Source organism: Rhodnius prolixus, unplaced genomic scaffold, assembly GCF_049639745.1.
Source record: "Rhodnius prolixus isolate KJV_2025 unplaced genomic scaffold, Rpr scaffold_17, whole genome shotgun sequence".
In the NCBI taxonomy this organism is placed as follows: domain Eukaryota; kingdom Metazoa; phylum Arthropoda; class Insecta; order Hemiptera; family Reduviidae; genus Rhodnius; species Rhodnius prolixus.
In genome coordinates, this window is record NW_027411626.1 from 2662246 (window position 1) to 2685457 (window position 23212).

General features: G+C 34.8%; 1 protein-coding gene across 2 annotated transcripts in view; it reads right to left on the reverse strand.

Moving 5' to 3' along the window:
* Positions 1 to 21752, reverse strand: part of mtgo (miles to go) — a 240895-nt gene extending 219143 nt beyond the window's left edge. For both annotated transcript variants that reach the window (XM_074138842.1, XM_074138841.1), the window contains exon 1: positions 21556 to 21752. The gene's annotated coding sequence lies outside the window, so the exon portion shown is untranslated. The remainder of the gene's footprint in view (positions 1 to 21555) is intronic.
* Positions 21753 to 23212: the final 1460 nt, after the last annotated feature.

The following is a 23212-nucleotide window of genomic DNA, read 5'->3' on the forward strand; positions in this document are numbered from 1 at the left end:
CAGATCCATTAGTTGAGAAGATATTGAGAGTTGAAATTTTTTTGGGTCATGGTTTTGCTGCGAAATGGGGACCTTATAACTCACACAGTAACCAACAGATTATTCGTATGAAATTTTGTGCTCTTACACACTCTGTTTTACTGAGTAGTAAACAATAGTTTCCTTGAGTACAGATCCGTTAGTTGAGAAGATATTGTGAGTTGAAATTTTACTGGGTCATGGTTTTGCTGTGAAATGGGGACCTTATAACTCCCTCAGTAAACCACAGATTATTCGTATGAATTTTTGTGATGATACACACTGTTTTACAGAGTAGTATGCTATAGTTTTCATGAGTACCGATACATTATTTGAGAAGATATTGAGAGTTGAAATTTTTTTGGGTCATGGTTTTGCTGGGAAATGGGGACCTTATTACTCTCACAGTAAACAACAGATTATTCGTATGAAATTATGTGCTCTTACCCACTCTGTTTTACTGAGTAGTATGCTATAGTTTTCTTGAGTACAGATCTATTAGTTGAGAAGATATTGAGAGTTGAAATTTTTTTGGGTCATGGTTTTGCTGTGAAATGGGGACCTTATTACTCTCACAGTAAACAACAGATTATTCTTATGAATTTTTGTGCTCATATACACTCTGTTTTACTTAGTAGTATCCTATAGTTTTCTTAAGTACAGATCCATTAATACATAAGATATTGTGAGTTGAAATTTTTTTGGGTCATGGTTTTGCTGTGAAATGGGGACCTTATTACTCTCACAGTAAACAACAGATTATTCTTATGAATTTTTGTGCTCATATACACTCTGTTTTACTTAGTAGTATCCTATAGTTTTCTTAAGTACAGATCCATTAATACATAAGATATTGTGAGTTGAAATTTTTTTGGGTCATGGATTTGCTGTGAAATGGGGACCTTATAACTCCCACAGTAAACAACAGATTATTCGTATGAAATTATGTGCTCTTACCCACTCTGTTTTACTGAGTAGTATGCTATAGTTTTCTTGAGTACAGATCCATTAGTTGAGAAGATATTGAGAGTTGAAATTTTTTTGGGTCATGGTTTTGCTGTGAAATGGGGACCTTATAACTCACACAGTAACCAACAGATTATTCGTATGAAATTTTGTGCTCTTACACACTCTGTTTTACTGAGTAGTAAACAATAGTTTCCTTGAGTACAGATCCGTTAGTTGAGAAGATATTGAGAGTTCAAATTTTTTTGGGTCATGGTTTTGCTGTGAAATGGGGACCTTATTACTCTCACAGTAAACAACAGATTATTCTTATGAATTTTTGTGCTCATACACACTCTGTTTTACTGAGTAGTATCCTATAGTTTTCTTAAGTACAGATCCATTAATACATAAGATATTGTGAGTTGAAATTTTTTTGGGTCATGGATTTGCTGTGAAATGGGGACCTTATAACTCCCACAGTAAACAACAGATTATTCGTATGAAATTATGTGCTCTTACCCACTCTGTTTTACTGAGTAGTATGCTATAGTTTTCTTGAGTACAGATCCATTAGTTGAGAAGATATTGAGAGTTGAAATTTTTTTGGGTCATGGTTTTGCTGCGAAATGGGGACCTTATAACTCACACAGTAACCAACAGATTATTCGTATGAAATTTTGTGCTCTTACACACTCTGTTTTACTGAGTAGTAAACAATAGTTTCCTTGAGTACAGATCCGTTAGTTGAGAAGATATTGTGAGTTGAAATTTTACTGGGTCATGGTTTTGCTGTGAAATGGGGACCTTATAACTCCCTCAGTAAACCACAGATTATTCGTATGAATTTTTGTGATGATACACACTGTTTTACAGAGTAGTATGCTATAGTTTTCATGAGTACCGATCCATTATTTGAGAAGATATTGAGAGTTGAAATTTTTTTGGGTCATGGTTTTGCTGGGAAATGGGGACCTTATTACTCTCACAGTAAACAACAGATTATTCGTATGAAATTATGTGCTCTTACCCACTCTGTTTTACTGAGTAGTATGCTATAGTTTTCTTGAGTACAGATCCATTAGTTGAGAAGATATTGAGAGTTGAAATTTTTTTGGGTCATGGTTTTGCTGTGAAATGGGGACCTTATAACTCCCTCAGTAAACCACAGATTATTCGTATGAATTTTTGTGATGATACACACTGTTTTACAGAGTAGTATGCTATAGTTTTCATGAGTACAGATCCATTAGTTGAGAAGATATTGAGAGTTGAAATTTTTTTGGGTCATGGATTTTTGGGTTTTGCAGTGAAATGGGGACCTTATAACTCACACAGTAACCAACAGATTATTCGTATGAAATTTTGTGCTCTTACACACTCTGTTTTACTGAGTAGTAAACAACAGTTTCCTTGAGTACAGATCCGTTAGTTGAGAAGATATTGTGAGTTGAAATTTTACTGGTTCATGGTTTTGCTGTGAAATGGGGACCTTATTACTCTCACAGTAAACAACAGATTATTCTTATGAATTTTTGTGCTCATATACACTCTGTTTTACTTAGTAGTATCCTATAGTTTTCTTAAGTACAGATCCATTAATACATAAGATATTGTGAGTTGAAATTTTTTTGGGTCATGGATTTGCTGTGAAATGGGGACCTTATAACTCCCACAGTAAACAACAGATTATTCGTATGAAATTATGTGCTCTTACCCACTCTGTTTTACTGAGTAGTATGCTATAGTTTTCTTGAGTACAGATCCATTAGTTGAGAAGATATTGAGAGTTGAAATTTTTTTGGGTCATGGTTTTGCTGTGAAATGGGGACCTTATAACTCACACAGTAACCAACAGATTATTCGTATGAAATTTTGTGCTCTTACACACTCTGTTTTACTGAGTAGTAAACAATAGTTTCCTTGAGTACAGATCCGTTAGTTGAGAAGATATTGAGAGTTCAAATTTTTTTGGGTCATGGTTTTGCTGTGAAATGGGGACCTTATTACTCTCACAGTAAACAACAGTTTATTCTTATGAATTTTTGTGCTCATACACACTCTGTTTTACTGAGTAGTATCCTATAGTTTTCTTAAGTACAGATCCATTAATACATAAGATATTGTGAGTTGAAATTTTTTTGGGTCATGGATTTGCTGTGAAATGGGGACCTTATAACTCCCACAGTAAACAACAGATTATTCGTATGAAATTATGTGCTCTTACCCACTCTGTTTTACTGAGTAGTATGCTATAGTTTTCTTGAGTACAGATCCATTAGTTGAGAAGATATTGAGAGTTGAAATTTTTTTGGGTCATGGTTTTGCTGTGAAATGGGGACCTTATTACTCTCACAGTAAACAACAGATTATTCTTATGAATTTTTGTGCTCATATACACTCTGTTTTACTTAGTAGTATCCTATAGTTTTCTTAAGTACAGATCCATTAATACATAAGATATTGTGAGTTGAAATTTTTTTGGGTCATGGATTTGCTGTGAAAGGGGGACCTTATAACTCCCTCAGTAAACCACAGATTATTCGTATGAATTTTTGTGATGATACACACTGTTTTACAGAGTAGTATGCTATAGTTTTCATGAGTACAGATCCATTAGTTGAGAAGATATTGAGAGTTGAAATTTTTTTGGGTCATGGATTTTTGGGTTTTGCAGTGAAATAGGGACCTTATAACTCACACAGTAACCAACAGATTATTCGTATGAAATTTTGTGCTCTTACACACTCTGTTTTACTGAGTAGTAAACAACAGTTTCCTTGAGTACAGATCCGTTAGTTGAGAAGATATTGTGAGTTGAAATTTTACTGGTTCATGGTTTTGCTGTGAAATGGGGACCTTATAACTCCCTCAGTAAACCACAGATTATTCGTATGAATTTTTGTGATGATACACACTCTGTTTTACTGAGCAGTATGCTATAGTTTTCTTGTGTACAGATCCATTAGTTGAGAAGATATTGAGAGTTGAAATTTTTTTGGGTCATGGTTTTGCTGTGAAATGGGGACCTTATAACTCCCTCAGTAAACAACAGATTATTCGTATGAAATTTTGTGCTCTTACCCACTCTGTTTTACTGAGTAGTATGCTATAGTTTTCTTGAGTACAGATCTATTAGTTGAGAAGATATTGAGAGTTGAAATTTTTTTGGGTCATGGTTTTGCTGTGAAATGGGGACCTTATTACTCTCACAGTAAACAACAGATTATTCTTATGAAATTTTGTGCTCATATACACTCTGTTTTACTTAGTAGTATCCTATAGTTTTCTTAAGTACAGATCCATTAATACATAAGATATTGTGAGTTGAAATTTTTTTGGGTCATGGATTTGCTGTGAAATGGGGACCTTATAACTCCCACAGTAAACAACAGATTATTCGTATGAAATTATGTGCTCTTACCCACTCTGTTTTACTGAGTAGTATGCTATAGTTTTCTTGAGTACAGATCCATTAGTTGAGAAGATATTGAGAGTTGAAATTTTTTTGGGTCATGGTTTTGCTGTGAAATGGGGACCTTATAACTCACACAGTAACCAACAGATTATTCGTATGAAATTTTGTGATGATACACACTGTTTTACAGAGTAGTATGCTATAGTTTTCATGAGTACAGATCCATTAGTTGAGAAGATATTGAGAGTTGAAATTTTTTTGGGTCATGGATTTTTGGGTTTTGCAGTGAAATAGGGACCTTATAACTCACACAGTAACCAACAGATTATTCGTATGAAATTTTGTGCTCTTACACACTCTGTTTTACTGAGTAGTAAACAACAGTTTCCTTGAGTACAGATCCGTTAGTTGAGAAGATATTGTGAGTTGAAATTTTACTGGTTCATGGTTTTGCTGTGAAATGGGGACCTTATAACTCCCTCAGTAAACCACAGATTATTCGTATGAATTTTTGTGATGATACACACTCTGTTTTACTGAGCAGTATGCTATAGTTTTCTTGTGTACAGATCCATTAGTTGAGAAGATATTGAGAGTTGAAATTTTTTTGGGTCATGGTTTTGCTGTGAAATGGGGACCTTATAACTCCCTCAGTAAACAACAGATTATTCGTATGAAATTTTGTGCTCTTACCCACTCTGTTTTACTGAGTAGTATGCTATAGTTTTCTTGAGTACAGATCTATTAGTTGAGAAGATATTGAGAGTTGAAATTTTTTTGGGTCATGGTTTTGCTGTGAAATGGGGACCTTATTACTCTCACAGTAAACAACAGATTATTCTTATGAAATTTTGTGCTCATATACACTCTGTTTTACTTAGTAGTATCCTATAGTTTTCTTAAGTACAGATCCATTAATACATAAGATATTGTGAGTTGAAATTTTTTTGGGTCATGGATTTGCTGTGAAATGGGGACCTTATAACTCCCACAGTAAACAACAGATTATTCGTATGAAATTATGTGCTCTTACCCACTCTGTTTTACTGAGTAGTATGCTATAGTTTTCTTGAGTACAGATCCATTAGTTGAGAAGATATTGAGAGTTGAAATTTTTTTGGGTCATGGTTTTGCTGTGAAATGGGGACCTTATAACTCACACAGTAACCAACAGATTATTCGTATGAAATTTTGTGATGATACACACTGTTTTACAGAGTAGTATGCTATAGTTTTCATGAGTACAGATCCATTAGTTGAGAAGATATTGAGAGTTGAAATTTTTTTGGGTCATGGATTTTTGGGTTTTGCAGTGAAATGGGGACCTTATAACTCACACAGTAACCAACAGATTATTCGTATGAAATTTTGTGCTCTTACACACTCTGTTTTACTGAGTAGTAAACAACAGTTTCCTTGAGTACAGATCCGTTAGTTGAGAAGATATTGTGAGTTGAAATTTTACTGGTTCATGGTTTTGCTGTGAAATGGGGACCTTATTACTCTCACAGTAAACAACAGATTATTCTTATGAATTTTTGTGCTCATATACACTCTGTTTTACTTAGTAGTATCCTATAGTTTTCTTAAGTACAGATCCATTAATACATAAGATATTGTGAGTTGAAATTTTTTTGGGTCATGGATTTGCTGTGAAATGGGGACCTTATAACTCCCACAGTAAACAACAGATTATTCGTATGAAATTATGTGCTCTTACCCACTCTGTTTTACTGAGTAGTATGCTATAGTTTTCTTGAGTACAGATCCATTAGTTGAGAAGATATTGAGAGTTGAAATTTTTTTGGGTCATGGTTTTGCTGTGAAATGGGGACCTTATAACTCACACAGTAACCAACAGATTATTCGTATGAAATTTTGTGCTCTTACACACTCTGTTTTACTGAGTAGTAAACAATAGTTTCCTTGAGTACAGATCCGTTAGTTGAGAAGATATTGAGAGTTCAAATTTTTTTGGGTCATGGTTTTGCTGTGAAATGGGGACCTTATTACTCTCACAGTAAACAACAGTTTATTCTTATGAATTTTTGTGCTCATACACACTCTGTTTTACTGAGTAGTATCCTATAGTTTTCTTAAGTACAGATCCATTAATACATAAGATATTGTGAGTTGAAATTTTTTTGGGTCATGGATTTGCTGTGAAATGGGGACCTTATAACTCCCACAGTAAACAACAGATTATTCGTATGAAATTATGTGCTCTTACCCACTCTGTTTTACTGAGTAGTATGCTATAGTTTTCTTGAGTACAGATCCATTAGTTGAGAAGATATTGAGAGTTGAAATTTTTTTGGGTCATGGTTTTGCTGTGAAATGGGGACCTTATTACTCTCACAGTAAACAACAGATTATTCTTATGAATTTTTGTGCTCATATACACTCTGTTTTACTTAGTAGTATCCTATAGTTTTCTTAAGTACAGATCCATTAATACATAAGATATTGTGAGTTGAAATTTTTTTGGGTCATGGATTTGCTGTGAAAGGGGGACCTTATAACTCCCTCAGTAAACCACAGATTATTCGTATGAATTTTTGTGATGATACACACTGTTTTACAGAGTAGTATGCTATAGTTTTCATGAGTACAGATCCATTAGTTGAGAAGATATTGAGAGTTGAAATTTTTTTGGGTCATGGATTTTTGGGTTTTGCAGTGAAATAGGGACCTTATAACTCACACAGTAACCAACAGATTATTCGTATGAAATTTTGTGCTCTTACACACTCTGTTTTACTGAGTAGTAAACAACAGTTTCCTTGAGTACAGATCCGTTAGTTGAGAAGATATTGTGAGTTGAAATTTTACTGGTTCATGGTTTTGCTGTGAAATGGGGACCTTATAACTCCCTCAGTAAACCACAGATTATTCGTATGAATTTTTGTGATGACACACACTCTGTTTTACTGAGCAGTATGCTATAGTTTTCTTGTGTACAGATCCATTAGTTGAGAAGATATTGAGAGTTGAAATTTTTTTGGGTCATGGTTTTGCTGTGAAATGGGGACCTTATAACTCCCTCAGTAAACAACAGATTATTCGTATGAAATTTTGTGCTCTTACCCACTCTGTTTTACTGAGTAGTATGCTATAGTTTTCTTGAGTACAGATCTATTAGTTGAGAAGATATTGAGAGTTGAAATTTTTTTGGGTCATGGTTTTGCTGTGAAATGGGGACCTTATTACTCTCACAGTAAACAACAGATTATTCTTATGAAATTTTGTGCTCATATACACTCTGTTTTACTTAGTAGTATCCTATAGTTTTCTTAAGTACAGATCCATTAATACATAAGATATTGTGAGTTGAAATTTTTTTGGGTCATGGATTTGCTGTGAAATGGGGACCTTATAACTCCCACAGTAAACAACAGATTATTCGTATGAAATTATGTGCTCTTACTCACTCTGTTTTACTGAGTAGTATGCTATAGTTTTCTTGAGTACAGATCCATTAGTTGAGAAGATATTGAGAGTTGAAATTTTTTTGGGTCATGGTTTTGCTGTGAAATGGGGACCTTATAACTCACACAGTAACCAACAGATTATTCGTATGAAATTTTGTGCTCTTACACACTCTGTTTTACTGAGTAGTAAACAATAGTTTCCTTGAGTACAGATCCGTTAGTTGAGAAGATATTGAGAGTTCAAATTTTTTTGGGTCATGGTTTTGCTGTGAAATGGGGACCTTATTACTCTCACAGTAAACAACAGATTATTCTTATGAATTTTTGTGCTCATACACACTCTGTTTTACTGAGTAGTATCCTATAGTTTTCTTAAGTACAGATCCATTAATACATAAGATATTGTGAGTTGAAATTTTTTTGGGTCATGGATTTGCTGTGAAATGGGGACCTTATAACTCCCACAGTAAACAACAGATTATTCGTATGAAATTATGTGCTCTTACCCACTCTGTTTTACTGAGTAGTATGCTATAGTTTTCTTGAGTACAGATCCATTAGTTGAGAAGATATTGAGAGTTGAAATTTTTTTGGGTCATGGTTTTGCTGTGAAATGGGGACCTTATAACTCACACAGTAACCAACAGATTATTCGTATGAAATTTTGTGCTCTTACACACTCTGTTTTACTGAGTAGTAAACAATAGTTTCCTTGAGTACAGATCCGTTAGTTGAGAAGATATTGTGAGTTGAAATTTTACTGGGTCATGGTTTTGCTGTGAAATGGGGACCTTATAACTCCCTCAGTAAACCACAGATTATTCGTATGAATTTTTGTGATGATACACACTGTTTTACAGAGTAGTATGCTATAGTTTTCATGAGTACCGATCCATTATTTGAGAAGATATTGAGAGTTGAAATTTTTTTGGGTCATGGTTTTGCTGGGAAATGGGGACCTTATTACTCTCACAGTAAACAACAGATTATTCGTATGAAATTATGTGCTCTTACCCACTCTGTTTTACTGAGTAGTATGCTATAGTTTTCTTGAGTACAGATCTATTAGTTGAGAAGATATTGAGAGTTGAAATTTTTTTGGGTCATGGTTTTGCTGTGAAATGGGGACCTTATTACTCTCACAGTAAACAACAGATTATTCTTATGAATTTTTGTGCTCATATACACTCTGTTTTACTTAGTAGTATCCTATAGTTTTCTTAAGTACAGATCCATTAATACATAAGATATTGTGAGTTGAAATTTTTTTGGGTCATGGATTTGCTGTGAAATGGAGACCTTATAACTCCCACAGTAAACAACAGATTATTCGTATGAAATTATGTGCTCTTACCCACTCTGTTTTACTGAGTAGTATGCTATAGTTTTCTTGAGTACAGATCCATTAGTTGAGAAGATATTGAGAGTTGAAATTTTTTTGGGTCATGGTTTTGCTGTGAAATGGGGACCTTATAACTCCCTCAGTAAACCACAGATTATTCGTATGAATTTTTGTGATGATACACACTGTTTTACAGAGTAGTATGCTATAGTTTTCATGAGTACAGATCCATTAGTTGAGAAGATATTGAGAGTTGAAATTTTTTTGGGTCATGGATTTTTGGGTTTTGCAGTGAAATGGGGACCTTATAACTCACACAGTAACCAACAGATTATTCGTATGAAATTTTGTGCTCTTACACACTCTGTTTTACTGAGTAGTAAACAACAGTTTCCTTGAGTACAGATCCATTAATACATAAGATATTGTGAGTTGAAATTTTTTTGGGTCATGGATTTGCTGTGAAATGGGGACCTTATAACTCCCACAGTAAACAACAGATTATTCGTATGAAATTATGTGCTCTTACCCACTCTGTTTTACTGCGTAGTATGCTATAGTTTTCTTGAGTACAGATCCATTAGTTGAGAAGATATTGAGAGTTGAAATTTTTTTGGGTCATGGTTTTGCTGCGAAATGGGGACCTTATAACTCACACAGTAACCAACAGATTATTCGTATGAAATTTTGTGCTCTTACACACTCTGTTTTACTGAGTAGTAAACAATAGTTTCCTTGAGTACAGATCCGTTAGTTGAGAAGATATTGTGAGTTGAAATTTTACTGGGTCATGGTTTTGCTGTGAAATGGGGACCTTATAACTCCCTCAGTAAACCACAGATTATTCGTATGAATTTTTGTGATGATACACACTGTTTTACAGAGTAGTATGCTATAGTTTTCATGAGTACCGATCCATTATTTGAGAAGATATTGAGAGTTGAAATTTTTTTGGGTCATGGTTTTGCTGGGAAATGGGGACCTTATTACTCTCACAGTAAACAACAGATTATTCGTATGAAATTATGTGCTCTTACCCACTCTGTTTTACTGAGTAGTATGCTATAGTTTTCTTGAGTACAGATCTATTAGTTGAGAAGATATTGAGAGTTGAAATTTTTTTGGGTCATGGTTTTGCTGTGAAATGGGGACGTTATAACTCCCACAGTAAACAACAGATTATTCGTATGAAATTTTGTGCTCTTACACACTCTGTTTTACTGAGTAGTAAACAATAGTTTCCTTGAGTACAGATCCGTTAGTTGAGAAGATATTGAGAGTTGAAATTTTTTGGGTCATGGTTTTGCTGTGAAATTGGGACCTTATAACTCCCACAGTAAACAACAGATTATTCGTATGAAATTTTGTGCTCGTACCCACTCTGTTTTACTGAGTAGTAAACAATAGTTTCCTTGAGTACAGATCCGTTAGTTGAGAAGATATTGAGAGTTCAAATTTTTTTGGGTCATGGTTTTGCTGTGAAATGGGGACCTTATTACTCTCACAGTAAACAACAGATTATTCTTATGAATTTTTGTGCTCATACACACTCTGTTTTACTGAGTAGTATCCTATAGTTTTCTTAAGTACAGATCCATTAATACATAAGATATTGTGAGTTGAAATTTTTTTGGGTCATGGATTTGCTGTAAAATGGGGAACTTATAACTCCCGCAGTAAACAACAGATTATTCGTATGAAATTATGTGCTCTTACCCACTCTGTTTTACTGAGTAGTATGCTATAGTTTTCTTGAGTACAGATCCATTAGTTGAGAAGATATTGAGAGTTGAAATTTTTTTGGGTCATGGTTTTGCTGTGAAATGGGGACCTTATAACTCACACAGTAACCAACAGATTATTCGTATGAAATTTTGTGCTCTTACACACTCTGTTTTACTGAGTAGTAAACAATAGTTTCCTTGAGTACAGATCCGTTAGTTGAGAAGATATTGTGAGTTGAAATTTTACTGGGTCATGGTTTTGCTGTGAAATGGGGACCTTATAACTCCCTCAGTAAACCACAGATTATTCGTATGAATTTTTGTGATGATACACACTGTTTTACAGAGTAGTATGCTATAGTTTTCATGAGTACCGATCCATTATTTGAGAAGATATTGAGAGTTGAAATTTTTTTGGGTCATGGTTTTGCTGGGAAATGGGGACCTTATTACTCTCACAGTAAACAACAGATTATTCGTATGAAATTATGTGCTCTTACCCACTCTGTTTTACTGAGTAGTATGCTATAGTTTTCTTGAGTACAGATCTATTAGCTGAGAAGATATTGAGAGTTGAAATTTTTTTGGGTCATGGTTTTGCTGTGAAATGGGGACCTTATTACTCTCACAGTAAACAACAGATTATTCTTATGAATTTTTGTGCTCATATACACTCTGTTTTACTTAGTAGTATCCTATAGTTTTCTTAAGTACAGATCCATTAATACATAAGATATTGTGAGTTGAAATTTTTTTGGGTCATGGATTTGCTGTGAAATGGGGACCTTATAACTCCCACAGTAAACAACAGATTATTCGTATGAAATTATGTGCTCTTACCCACTCTGTTTTACTGAGTAGTATGCTATAGTTTTCTTGAGTACAGATCCATTAGTTGAGAAGATATTGAGAGTTGAAATTTTTTTGGGTCATGGTTTTGCTGTGAAATGGGGACCTTATAACTCCCTCAGTAAACCACAGATTATTCGTATGAATTTTTGTGATGATACACACTGTTTTACAGAGTAGTATGCTATAGTTTTCATGAGTACAGATCCATTAGTTGAGAAGATATTGAGAGTTGAAATTTTTTTGGGTCATGGATTTTTGGGTTTTGCAGTGAAATGGGGACCTTATAACTCACACAGTAACCAACAGATTATTCGTATGAAATTTTGTGCTCTTACACACTCTGTTTTACTGAGTAGTAAACAACAGTTTCCTTGAGTACAGATCCGTTAGTTGAGAAGATATTGTGAGTTGAAATTTTACTGGTTCATGGTTTTGCTGTGAAATGGGGACCTTATAACTCCCTCAGTAAACCACAGATTATTCGTATGAATTTTTGTGATGATACACACTCTGTTTTACTGAGCAGTATGCTATAGTTTTCTTGTGTACAGATCCATTAGTTGAGAAGATATTGAGAGTTGAAATTTTTTTGGGTCATGGTTTTGCTGTGAAATGGGGACCTTATAACTCCCTCAGGAAACAACAGATTATTCGTATGAAATTTTGTGCTCTTATACACTCTGTTTTGCTGAGTAATATGCTATAGTTTTCTTAAGTACAGATCCATTAGTTGAGAAGATATTGAGAGTTGAAATTTTTTTGGGTCATGGTTTTGCTGTGAAATGGGGACCTTATAACTCCCACAGTAAACAACAGATTATTCGTATGAAATTTTGTGCTCTTACACACTCTGTTTTACTGAGTAGTAAACAATAGTTTCCTTGAGTACAGATCCGTTAGTTGAGAAGATATTGAGAGTTGAAATTTTTTTGGGTCATGGTTTTGCTGTGAAATTGGGACCTTATAACTCCCACAGTAAACAACAGATTATTCGTATGAAATTTTGTGCTCGTACCCACTCTGTTTTACTGAGTAGTATGCTATAGTTTTCTTGAGTGGATCTGTACTCAACAAAAAGCAGACGAATGGAGCCATGTACAGTACTCTTCTCTGCGGAAGAGGAGTTTGTGGATCACGTCCGTTGCCAGAGCTGAGTTTCCCATCACTAAAAGCCATGTACTGATGAGTGTGTGGTAACTTATTAAAAAACTAGATATACCGAACCCTGTCAATATTAACCTACCAGGTAAATCTTGGTAGAAAGCATTCCGGAACCGTCATCCTATCATTGCAAGAAGGATAAGCGAACTGTTTCTTGAACCAAAGTAACCAATAATAGTTTGAACGTTTTGTATAATGATGTTTCTCGATAACTGAATGACGCAGATGCCCTAGAAGGTTTGAACGAAATTAAAACTCTCCGGTAGGATAGTTGTATAAGGGTTGATCTTCAATAACTGCATGAAAAAGCGTAATGTTGAAAAATATTACATTATTTAGGGTGGCCAATTTTGAAAACCGATTGTTATTAATTATGAATAAGACTGATTTTTTTGTTAAAAATCTAAGTGGAACAGTGATTTAGGTATTTGAATTTTTTAGGTCGTTTCAGGAATATACTTGTTGTCAATCACTGGTCCCACCCCATGTCAAACACTGGTACCACCGAAGATTCGGTATGTCAATCACCGGGTCATTGAAATACTTTAAAAAAAGTAATAATTTTTGGTTGACATAAAAATCGAATTTACTGAATACATAATACAATCTAATGGAGCGGCACAATTGTACCAACCAACACCTGGAGCTAAAATAACGGAAGATATTCTAAACGAAACTCGATTTTTTTCTTAAGCTCTAAATTACCGGTCCCTTCACCCTATTTGTTTTGTGTGAGTGCTTTTTTAAACTCATTTTTCAAAAAATGATACGCTGAAAAATACCCTTTAGTCTGTTGTTTATTTTAAACTTCTCTGTAGGGAAGGGATTAGCTATGAGGTTAGCATACTGGACTCCCACGCGGAGGTCCCGGGTTCGAATCCAGCAGCTGACACTTAGATTTTCTCTTCCTAGGAGCTTCTTACAGGTCACTGTCCGGTGATGGACAGTGTTGTCTGTAACGAGAGAACACTGTCCGGAGGCCGGCAGTGCACTGGAAAAAGCTCCGGGCGCTAATAACCTCAGCTGTTGATGCGCCAAAAAAAAAAAAAAAAAAACCTCTGTTTATAAACCTATTTATTTCAAACATTATTCTGAGCAAAATTATTATTTAACAGTTCTGAGATCTGAGTATATCTATACCGATTTAAATCTTTAGATCTATTAAAACGATTCCTCTTTTTTTTGTGATGGTGCGGATTTCAGCCTCGTCAAATTCGATGATAGGTGGGGGTAGAATGGTGCTGATGGGTATGGCTTACAGCTTCGTTGAACTCGATGATTACCCGGTCAGATTTGGAGGTGTTTGGATCTTGCACAATTTAGGTGCGCCAGAACCGCCATTTTCCCTCTACTTACGTAACGTTGTAAAACACCCAACTTTGACAATTTTTTTCCCTTTTTCTATAAAAGATAAAATTCCCAAATTTTCTTTATAATGTAGGGCATATCCTCGTCTTTAACTGTAATTTTTTTCGTGGTAACATAGATTAATTAGTTTTCGAGAAAAACGATGCCAAAAATGTGCAAAAACGACATTTTCAAAAAATGTTCTTCATGTTCTTGCTGTTGTTGTTACCTTTGTTTGTAAACTGCGTAGCGCCTAAACGCGTGAACCGATTTTACATGAATTTGTAGACAATTTTATGAATTTAAAACCAACACTAATGGATGGACTTTGATCGCATTATTTTAAAGTATACTACCCCTTTCAAATTACTTTAAAAAAAAGTCTAGTCAGCCATATTATTAACAGCTGCTGCTATTGGCTAGAAAAATCCCCAACAAGATTAGCTGGAAAACCTGCAATAAATTTCCTCGAAGGATAATCTAATTGCAAAAATATATATATCTGGGGAAAGATCATCCCGAGAATGAGATTAATTAAAAGAGAGAAATAAAAAGATCTATAATTCTGTTTTTAAAAGGAACAAGAACCAATTCTTAGAACTGATATAGACCGTATTGCAGACAAACAAACTGAGACAACAGAAATAATTGTCTTTATCAGCGAACCAATAATATCTAGTGAACTAATTGGACAGGGGATTCCCCTTATGTTGTACATAATAATTGTTAGTTACATTTTTGATATCGCAAACAATTAATTCAATTTGTTCTTTTAACAAATTATTTTCTTTCAACAAAAGATTAAGTAAACAAAATAAATATTGGACTTACATCTACCATGAGAGGTTGACCAATCACGATCGTTGTAGAGAACGTTTACCATTTCAGATTTATGTAGTGCAAAGCGGAAATCCTTAACAACACCAAAGGGATTATTCTATCTCTGATGGTAGACGAAAGACTGAATCCGGTTAGTACCGGTTCGTACTAGAACTGGCAAAACCAACGATCCACGGAGCTGACCACAATTTTGTAGGCAAATTATTGAGAGTCTATTAAATGTTTAGACTTCAAACAATTGACGCTTTGAAATGACGCTTTCGTAAAAAAAAAACACTGCTCTGAGCCTACTTTGCTGAGGCCTTGGGAGTGTTTCAACTCCCACTTTTATAAGAACGAGGTCCTCCAAAGGAACTTAGAACATTACAGGAAATATGGCACGTCAATTAATAAAATGGCACTTCCGGTCAAGCGACTATATTCATATTTGAAAATTTAGTCCCATATTAGTCCTACATGTTGTAAGACCGTACAATGCACAGAAATTGCTTCCAGAACACTACCCACAATCCTATTTTCCTGGATTGATTTTTCCAAAATACGTGTAACATACGTGAAAAGCGATTTCCTTAAAGGATTTTAAGGGGTTACTTACTACCGGTCGAGTACTATTGGGTTTAAGCAAAGGAAATATCAAGTTTGAGCCTGCTTTGCCCTTAAGCCTTGAGTGTTTCATCTCCCACTTTTATAAGAACGAGGTCCTCCAAAGGATCTTGGAACGGTCAGTTCCGGTGAAAATCTCGATATCGCGTTTTAAATACGATTTCACTACTTCCTTCTTAAAGAGGCTTTAATAGCCATGTTGGCAGCAATGGCTAATCAATTGCATACGCGTGCTACGAATGTACAAAAATCAAAATACACTAAGGTGATACTTCAGAGCGATGTCTACTCACACACACACTCCTAAAAATGGGGGGGACCAAGTATTCTTAAAAAAAAGGACAGAATTTTCCTGGGAAAAGTAAATTGCATGAAAAGTCTATGACGAGATTTTCTGGTGAAAATTATCGCAACAATTTCGTGGAAAAAAAAACAGAAAAATACAAATCACACTAAACTTCCTTCCCAGTTAGGGATATTTTTTTAGTAATGTTGGCAACACATGTAATCCTGGTGATAATTACATAAGACGGAACCGTGCACTAGAATTACTTTAAGCAAATTTGTTTCCGTTTTAGAACAGATTTTCATGGGGGGGGGGAGACTTTCCTGTTAGGTAATTTTCAGGGTAAAATACTGTTATGTATATAATGCTGGTAAGCCTTAAATTTCCGAATTAGTCTTTACCGCCAAAAATGCCCGACATTCTTGAAAGTTGTGCTGTACGTTGAAACAACTAATAAATAGAGCAAATAAATTTAGGATTTGGTGCACCACCTACTGCATGTTTCCGGTTGAAGAACAGGTAGAAAGGCTGGAGCTTCGAACTCAAAGGGGAGGACTGAGACGTAAGTAGACTTACACGGAAGCACTCATCGATCTGGAATCCTAGTTCAATTGCTGTTGGGTTATAAGTAGGTAAACCATTTTTGTTGGCCAAAGGTTCATCATCATCGATCCAGGTTCTTATCAATTGCCATGACGTCAAGAATCACGTCATCAAAGCTTGAACAACGTGGATGGTCGATTATTGGGTTAGGGTAGACAAGAGAGACACGATAATCAACTTGTATGTTGACCACAGATCTTCCCATTTGCCCGCCAATTTTATAATAACTTTAAACTGCAAACTACCAATCTTAGGATATCGCAGCAATATCGATTATATGGCATAAGTAATTGTGCGGTTTTTTTTTGTCCAAGAGGAAGTGGGCTATAAATGTTTAGACGGGAAACATCCAAGGAATGGTGTTGCAGTCGTTTGAGGAACCGGAAAACTTTTACGAGGTGGTCGATTTTATACGTGAGATGTGTGACAAGGGGAAATGTGACGGGGGCGGTAAAATAGCAAAGTGGCTTATGGGAGCGGTGGGAGCTAGAGAGAGAGAGAGAGAGAGAAAACGCACCACTGGAGGCGGCACATAACCCTTGACCTTTCTCTGTTCGCCGCCCTCCTCCGGCAACTTGTCCTACCTAAAACAACATTCCCCATTTGACCAACAATGGAAACGCAAAGTTTGTCTGGAATTTATGTAACAGAAATGATAGAATCATTAGGTGTATGTTACATCAAGATAGGTTAGGTTGGACCAGGTTAGTTCATCCTCAACTTGCCTTAATTGCTAACTCGACTTTACTTTACGTAAATACAGTAATTCACAATAATAGTAATCGGCAAGCACCATCAGCTGCATTCAAAGCACCGGAGACCCGTGAAGACCTCAAATCAACTTCATCAAAGGAGACCATACTGGACATAATTTTGTTCAACAAAACTTGTAGATCAAAAGGAGTTCAATTGTAGGCAAATATGTTTAAAGAAAATATTTGAAGGCCGTTTTTGGAGAAAGTCCAAAGAAATGAAAAAGGAAGCCACTCGATTAAAGTGGTATTTCCGGTAAGAGTGACTGAGATGGCTACGTCACAGTCTAGTCTCTCGGTAGGGCCAAATTGAATTATACTCATTCAGTTCATTTCGACTGTTTACAGTCTCCTTACTTTTACTAAGCGAGAGTCTTTTCCGTCTGGTTTTCGAGCGGAAATTCAATTTGAAAAAATTTTCCAGCAAAATCTAATTAGGGGTACTTCCAGGAAAGAGGGATGTACAGATTCCCTCTAATGTGCCAGGTTTAGTGTAATGTACGGTCCTATCCTGTTGTGCACTGACGAACAGGGTTGTATTTGTTATTAAGGTTCCGAGTTTGAAGACTATAGCTCCACCGGAAGTTCCTCTTGACTCCACGGATTGTTCACTTTGTTGGGATTCCCTCTAATATGCCAGGTTTAGTGTAATGTACGGTCCTATCCTGTTGTGCTCCGACGAACAGGGTTGTATTTGTTATTAAGGTTCCGAGTTTGTAGACTATAGCTCCACCGGAAGTTCCTCTTGACTCCACGGATTGTTCACTTTGTTGGGATTCCCTCTAATATGCCAGGTTTAGTGTAATGTACGGTCCTATCCTGTTGTGCACTGACGAACAGGGTTGTATTTGTTATTAAGGTTCCGAGTTTGTAGACTATAGCTCCACCGGAAGTTCCTCTTGACTCCACGGATTGTTCACTTCGATGAGATTTCCTCCAATATGGCGCCTAATATTTTCCGCAAACTTTGTATTTCACATTACATTCATAGACATACATATATACCATGGGGTAGATCTCTCCTGAATAATGAATTTCAGTGTAATGATGTTCGTAATAATTAAAATACAAAATGCTAACTGAAGGAAAGCTGTGTGAGTTAGTGACTAGAGAGGAACAGGAAGTCATGTGAGTGTGCATACACCTCTTTGTTTTTGAAATAATTTCGTTCATACTCACATACACACATGCAATTTTCTATTAAAAAAAAAACCAGCTCTTCCGACTGAGATGACGTCAGAAACGGATGTTTCCGGTAAATACTTAATTACGAAAATTTGACGTCACTGCAACACTTTCACAACCTAGCAAGAGAAAAGCGAGAGAGATAAAGCGATTGCAATAAAAAACAAAAATAACACTATAAGTGACTACTTAAATCAAAACAACAACTGCTGCGGAATTACTAGCTGCGGAATTTGACATTTCATGTGCGTTGCACAATTGGCTTCTACGAGATGAAAGTTATAGAGCGTAGATTTATAACAGTTACCACTACTTTAATTATTTTAGAAAAATGCAAATATCAAAAAAAATACATAAAAATAACTTTACTATGTAAATAATAAAAATAAACACATGTAAATAAAATTCTTAGATCGAGAGATTGCATATGAAATGAGCCCTGGCTGCATAACACCATAACAAATAGGGATACTAATTGGATAATGGTACTTCTTATTGGGTAATAAAATACACTGTAGTCAGAAATAAATCGGCAGTCCACTCACAGTTCTTTTACTTACCACGAATTTACGTAATTAAAATTTTTCCTGAAACTCATAATTTGACGTCACACACTATAACTTACAAACCTTCATTCACAATCATAACACACACTTTTCTCCAAGTTCAAATTAATCCCTACTAGCAACGCAACGCGTAACAGCCTTTGTGAAAAAGTCTCACTTCCGTTGTACTGATATTCCCCCCATTAGGAAGAAATTTGGTTAAATATTTAGATAATCCAACTTCAATTCCTCACACCTTAGAACACCGTAAATAAGACCACTTCCGATCCGGCTGATTTTCTTAAAAAATTTTATCTTTAACTTACATATTTCATTCGCGTAAATATTTTATAGATGGTAAGGCTGTACATTACAAAGAAATGGCACATTAGGGAGAAAGTTACCCCCCACAACTGGTGGCACCCGCACAGTCTATCCTACAGGAAAAATCCAGAAGTAGAAGGCTGGAATTGTAGTTTCCCTATTTTACTATTATTACAATTACTTTTTTTTTTGAAGGAAAAAGTTAACTGAAATTCAGTAACCATTTTGTGCTAAAAAGATCTTTCAATAGTACAACTTAAAGCAGAAGTTATGGCGAATCTCTTGAGTGTAACAGCAGGCTAGGGGGATTCTGAGAAATCAAGAAGCCCCATTCTCCATGAATAGAAGTCAAAATTGGACGTAGTTCCAGCTGTAGGAAATGATCTTTTTCTGTTGAATTAAAATGTGCAAGTCAAAGTAAGTTCAACGTTTTACTTAAGAGTGCCAACCTGGGAGCTTGGAAATTATGGTTTGTTTGAAGAAACCAACCCGTAAATGCCTATTTAGGTAGTGAGTAGAATACTTTTTTCTCAGTCCATTTATAAGATGTTCTGATTAAACATAATTCTGTCTGACTGCTCAGACATTCGATTTGTAGACAAACAGCACCTTATGCAATTTTCACTTAGTTCAGAAATGGTAAGAAACACGCAGTATTCTCTCCTTATATCTATTCATTCAACATGAAGTTATTGTAAGATGGACTATGCAGTCTAACTAGCGAGCGATTCTTATTCGAATGGTACTCCTGATCGTAAGAATGAAGACATGAAGATAACCGGTACTCCTCTTAACTATGCAGTTTCTTGCTTCACACTTTTCAGAATTAAAAAAAATCAGAGAAAGATATGCGATATTGAAGAGCAACAAAAGATATACTTAATAACGTTGACTTTAAAAATACAAAAATGGAGACACTAGAAAGAAACGATAGGTTCCAGAAGACAGAGCTCCAGTTGTGGATGTGGGCACTCTGAATTGTATCTCTGGACACGGCAGCAAGAAAAGTATCCCGTCTGACTGGCTTACTGAAGATTTCCCACACTAACAGTAGCCAGCATTTTCCAAAATATCAGCAAAAGAAGGAAGAACATGAAGACCAGATTCAGAAATTTACCAATGGAATTGATATAAAGGTGATACTTTTTTGTTGGTTAATCATACCAGATGGTTGATTCCTGTAGTTCCTAAAATGAACATCTGTAACATCCATGTACCAAAATGCAGTACTCTTTCCACAGGAGCCATAATCCTACTCATATTTGACCCAAAACAGAAAATTTAGGTACCTAACGAAATTCAGGGAATAACCTCTTGAATAAAACCCCAATCTGGCAACAACAGACGAACAATGTCTCATTTCCTTCGAAGATCGTCAATATAACAATTTTGTGGCAGTCACATATTGTAATACAGAAATACTTTGCTCCTTAAAGAATGGTATCAATATGGAACAGTAACTCTTTGCCAAAATTTAACTAACATATAAGAACAAAGATGGCACCAAAAAATTAAATATACATATAATTCCGTAAAAGTATTCTAACATATTGTTACCGAATAGAAGCTAGAAACAAAACAGTTTCTCTAGGCTAGACTATTATGAATTGATATGACCTCGGAAGGCCAATATCTAGTTGGAGAATGGCACAAACTCCCAGGGTACTGAAAGTTAGTAAAAAATAAAAATAAAAATAAAGAAAGTAAGACCACTTCTAAGGTTAGATGAGTTGAAGATTGTTGGATTTCAATTCTTAAGAGACCGACTTGGGTAAACTAGGGAAAACGTATGTTACTTCAGGAAACAATGTTACAATAAGTTTATGGCAATTTTAAAATTGTTAAAGTGAATTTTAATTGGAAATAGATATAGTTTTTGTACATATATTTAAATAGTAGCATATTTTTTTAAAAGTTTTCTACGATAAACAATATTGTTAAGTCTCTTGATTTAAAAGTACGATTCAAAATTTAAACAAAATAAATAAACTGTTATAATACACGATTCTGTATTTAGTAAATCCTATTTGATATGATACGCAAATACGTACACTCCCCCTTTATGACGAAAAAAAAAATAATAATAAAAAAGGTAACATAGCCTGGACAATGCTCCATACATCAATGGACATGCCGGAATAACACATCATTTATTTTCTGTATAAAACATGTTACTCACTTTGTCAGCGTATAGGAAATTCAATTGAATCTTGCGGACGGTTATTTATACAGGCTGGCAACCTTATTTCCACAATTACACAATATACTCAACAGATCAATCCTTAAATACGGCACAAAAACTGAAAGTTAGGAACCAACACCTTACTCACTCAACCCTCAAACGTACTGGTCGCCATTGTTGTTTATTGATTTTATTTACAGCGCCATCCACGGCTAAATGGTGAACCAACGGCAAAGTAAGTTTCTGTTCACTTTTGACTCGTCTATTTTGATTAAAGGTCGTTCAATGTAGAAAGCGCCACTTTACACAATGTTTTTATTTCTTTCTGATTATTATTTATTTATTTCTATCTTTTAAATAATAGATCTTAAAAAAATAACTAAAACATTTCTAAAGAATAAAATTAGAATTTATCTTTAAAATGTAGAATTTATTTTTCAGCCTTCTTCCTTATTTCAAAAATCTCCACAATTAATATAAACTCATAATCTTATCTCTTCCCCTAGCTAGTTAAATTATTAAAAAAAATAAAAATAAAAGTACTATTAAACCATTATCTTTCTAGCTTTATGTAATCTAAATGTTATTATCAAAGAATAATAACATTTCTGTTTAAAAAGCTTTTTTCTTTTTTATAAATGTCGATATATAAATGGAATCCAATTTAGTTATCAAATAACAATAATAATAAATAATAACTGAGTTAACACAAAAAAAGGAGATACGAAGAATTTTACCTAAAATGGTTAAAACATGTTCAGATTATAGAACTTTTTCTAATTCAATATAAACTAATATTTTTTTTATACTTTTCTAATAATAATTTATTTATAAACAAAACCCTTAGAGCTTTGAACGTATTGTTGAAATAAATTCTGAAAATATAATATTAATTAGAGTTGATGATACATCTGGGTTTTTTAATCTTCTTGAAGGGTAGTTGAAAGAAATTTAAAAAAAGAATAAGAAGTTATTGGTGAATTTTGGTCAGCTATAGGTGAACGACTAGAACGTAGGCTTCTCTGTGAATTTCGTGAGTTCCTGCAAAACTTAGCGTTTAGGATGAAAAAATAATTGCCATTTCAGTCGTGATACATTTATTCTGCCGACCTTGCTTTCGACTAGGTCCATCTTCAGAGGCTAGTTTACAAAGTAATATTTTTACATTACAGGTTTGCGTGTATCTTCTGTCTTGTCTGTTCATGGCAGAATAAATGTATCACAACTGAAATGGCAATTATTTTTTTCATCCTATTGAAACTATGAATCAGTCACCAAAAATAATGAACAACATTTAGCGTTTAGTACACTCCAAAGAACTTAATTTTGAAATATCTAAAGTCATTTAGTCAGGGTGTTCAACTGGTTGTTATCAAAAACTAGGAACTGAGAGACTGCCTTGTGGAGCATGTGATGTAAAACTTGTAGATTTCGTTTTGGTAACTAATCTCCTAAAAATTGAATTCGATGTTGTTTCCTGAATAAAGTATCCCAAAGTGTAGACTTTTTTGGGATGCCAGTAGGACAGTGTTAAGTAAACTTCATTTGGTTCAACATAAGATGAGTCATTGAAAACTATATTTATCCAAAAAAATTAAGTTAAGGCGGGTTAAGAAGCCTATCTCCTTGGGATAGCTAATCTCCTTTGATGATA